The sequence below is a fragment of the Cyprinodon variegatus genome, unplaced genomic scaffold (assembly GCF_000732505.1).
Source record: "Cyprinodon variegatus isolate N-32 unplaced genomic scaffold, C_variegatus-1.0 Scaffold257, whole genome shotgun sequence".
NCBI lineage: Eukaryota > Metazoa > Chordata > Actinopteri > Cyprinodontiformes > Cyprinodontidae > Cyprinodon > Cyprinodon variegatus.
Window position 1 is genome coordinate 243191 of NW_015150710.1, and position 4078 is coordinate 247268.

Below are 4078 nucleotides of genomic sequence, written 5' to 3' on the forward strand. Positions count from 1 at the left end.
TGGGCGGAGCTCCAAGCTTTCTTTCTGAAATGGGTTGTTATATGATGACTTTATTCCCATAATGTTACGACTTTATTCTCGAAAAAAAATTGTTTTCAAAATCTAGCATGGCCCTGATATTTTGTCGTACTGCTGCGATCGCCACAATCGTTACTAAATAAGTATTTGTTATTGTTAACAAAAAAAATTATGTAGTTCATCATTTTGGTGAATATAAGTATTGTTGCTCATTTTATTTGGAAACTTCTATCAGTGCGTATAGGTGTAATAATTACAAAAATATGGAGGATTTTCCAGATGGAGCGGCCAAGGAGGCCAATAAGGGAGGCTCCCCTTTTATTTCTACGGATAAAGGAACGTTTGAGTAACATTGGAGAAGTCTTTATTGACGACAATACAATCAGATTTTTCATAGACCACATTGTTCTGTGTCATTTTTTATTCTAAAAGTTTCCTCGAAGGGTTTTTTACGTTTACTATTTCATTTTAGACCAGAGAAATATCAGTTCCTCGAATTATTAAGGTCTTCTGGCGCCAAAGTAGAATGAACTGTGGACTTAACGATACAAATGATGTTTTCCAGCAATACTTTAACATTATATCTTTATTTAAATAATAAAAATATGTTAAAAGGGTTCAAATGTGTTACAACCAGATGGGTTCGCTGAACTACTAAACACAGAAAGTATTAAAGAAATGAACTACTCTTTGATCATACGTCTAATGGCAAAAAAAATAACCAAACGGTGTTATAGCAGTTCATTCCTAAGAGAGAAATACAAATCGCAAATACAGGAAGTGTAACAGGAAGGTTTTTCTTTTTTTGCCACAGTTTTTCTTTTTTTCCATCAAGGCTAAAACCATGAGTCACTTCCCCAAAGTTCAATTTCTACTTTTGTTTAAGTTGAGCTGAATGGTGGCAGCCGGTGAGCTTAAGTGCTGTGATCATTCTTTTCAGGAGAAAATCTGAAGTTTTCTTTAAACTTAACCTTCATTGTTTTGTTTTTTTGATAAACGTTCCAGGGAAGATTTTCTGAGAAAAACAGCCAACCCTATTTAGAGGTGGTAAACCAGCCTCTGGGTGGGTCAAACTTTTTCCTGGAACCTACTGAGGATAAATAAACTCACACATGTTTAGTTTATGTTTTTGTTCACTTAGCATAGTTTATTGTAACCATATAAAACCAAAAAAGTCTCTTAAAGATGATCAGTATGTGGGAAAGGGCCTTCTCTCCTACTAACCAGTTTACTTTCACTTTAGCCAGACATAGTTTAGCTGTCATGATTTTATTCAAAGATCTGACCCACATGCAGAAAACCAAACAGAGACCAGGGGAAGGTTTAACAAGTTTATTGAGAACTGGTAGAGATGTGTCCAGTGCTGCTCTGAACACTGGCGAATCGGGACTGAAAAATGAAGGGGAAGTTCCTGAGGTTAGTTCAGGCTCAGTGGGAAATTTGAGCTTTGATTTGCAAAAGGGAATAAAGGCAAAAGGACTCACGTTTCCAGAAAAGGTGTCTTTCTTTGAATCCAGTCGTTGTGTGTTGTTCCAGTAATTGACTTGCTCGTTGGAGGGCGGACAGGGTTTACCCAGTTTGAGGTGTTTCCTTGTGGAACGGAGGAGCTGACTGCCACTGTACTGTTTCTTGTGGAGATGGATCCCCTGCTCAGTGTGAAGCTCAAACAATCCTTTGGAGAAAAGTTGATCCAAACCACCAGTTTGAATCCCCAGCTCAGTTTGAAGCTCAGATGATCCTTCCAGGGAGAGAAGGTCCAAAACATCCAGTTTGCAGGATGACTTCCCAAAACATGGTAAACACTCTGGCGTCGAGGTAGTGGCAGTCAGCAGCTTAAGAATCCTCAGGTGATGAGGCAACCATCCGCAGGGTGTGAGAGGACCAGCGAGAACCAGGCGCCATCTGGTGGTGGAGGGAAAACAAACAAAAAAACACAACCCACACAGACTGGATTCCTAACATTAGCTGCAGTTACTGATATTTTGGGTTATTCAGCAAAGTGATTAATGTGTATGTTTATTCTGGGATGTTTTTGTTATTTATTTTAACATTGATTTTAGATGAAATGATGTGCTAAAACTTAGAATATCTTTGTTTTCTTCTTGAGGCTGTGTCCGAACATCCGCACTAAACCCTAAATCCCTCAATCACTATATAGAGCGTGGACTTTATAGTGAACTCAGTTAACTGACCGTTAAGACAGATGATCACTGCTTTTTGCTTCCTGTTGGTTGGTTGGTTGGTTGGTTGGTTGGTTGGTTGGTTGGTTGCTCGTTGACTCAGCCTCTCTGTGCGGTGTCTGCGCCATCTTTGTTTATTATTGCCGCTAAAACAAATCTTATGACGCTTTGTAAGGAAAGCCCTGGCAAGGCAATCTGGGATATATCTGCTCATCTAGTGACCACTGATCATTCAAGGTGTATTGTGGGACATTTCTTCCTCTCTAAAATGGCATAACCACTATTTAGTGGCCTATATAGGGCGCTATATGGTGATTAATCACTATACCGGGCAATATATGGTGATGAATCACCATATGAGGCACTATATGGTGATTAATCACTATGGGACACCATACGTTGAGTACTCACCATATAGTGCCCCGTATGGTGATTCATAACCATATGGGGCACTATCTGGTGTTTAATCACTATACGGGGCACTATATGGTGATTAATCACTATACGTGGCACTATATGGTGATTAATCACTATACGTGGCACTATATGGTGATTAATCACTATGGGACACTATATGGTGATTAATCACCAAATGGGGCACTATATGGTGATTAATCACTATACGTGGCACTATACTGTGATTAATCACCAAATGGGGCACTATATGGTGATTAATCACCAAATGGGGCACTATATGGTGATTAATCACCAAATGGGGCACTATATGGTGATTAATCACCAAATGGGGCACTATATGTCTATTAATCACTATGGGACACTATATGGTGATTAATCACCAAATGGGACACTATATGGTGATCAATCACCAAATGGGGCACTATATGGTGATTAATCACCAAATGGGACACTATATGGTGATCAATCACCAAATGGGGCACTATATGGTGATTAATCACTATACGTGGCACTATATGGTGATTAATCACTATGGGACACTATATGGTGATTAATCACCAAAGGGGACACTATATGGTGATTAATCACCAAATGGGACACTATATGGTGATTAATCACTATGGGACACTATATGGTGATTAATCACCAAATGGGACACTATATGGTGATTAATCACTATGGGACACTATATGGTGATCAATCACCAAATGGGGCACTATATGGTGATTAATCACCAAATGGGACACTATATGGTGATTAATCACTATACGTGGCACTATATAGTGATTAATCACCAAATGGGAAAATATGTTTTCAAAATAAAATCCAAAATTTACCAGACTAAAAATGTTTATAGAACTTTGGCATACAGACTATAAATTACTTCTAAAACTGTTTTTTTTAAGTGAGATTTTTTTTTTAAAGTTCCGTTTTTTGATGGCCATTTTCTTCAAGCTTCCTCTGGTGAAACATGTTGAGTGGTTTCAGTAATACAGGACAAAATGTCTCCCCAAACGAATGGAGAGGAGCGAGCTGAGGATGAATGACAGCAATCTAATTGGAAAATTTCTAAATAAAAACTGGTAAGAAAAGGTTCATTTGTGCCCTAATTAAACCAGTAATCATTAGAAATATGGTTGTCAAGTTGTATTGCTAATACCTGTTGGCTTGAAGACGACTTAAAAGCAGAAAAAATCCAGTCTGTTAATATCGTCTTTGGACAAATTGCTGCTTTTAGTTTTATCAAAATAATCTAACCTCTATTTCCATTTAAACCAGTGTGAATATTTGGTCAGCCAGTGCTTCCCATCAGAAAAATACATTGATCCTTTTTTTTTCTCCTATAAAACACAGAGAAATCTCAATATTTCTTGAATCTCTCAGTTTTGTTCCTTCCATATTTGTTTCCCTTGGTTTAGGTTCCTTTTATGACTCCTGGTTAAAAAGAAGTGATTGCTAATAAA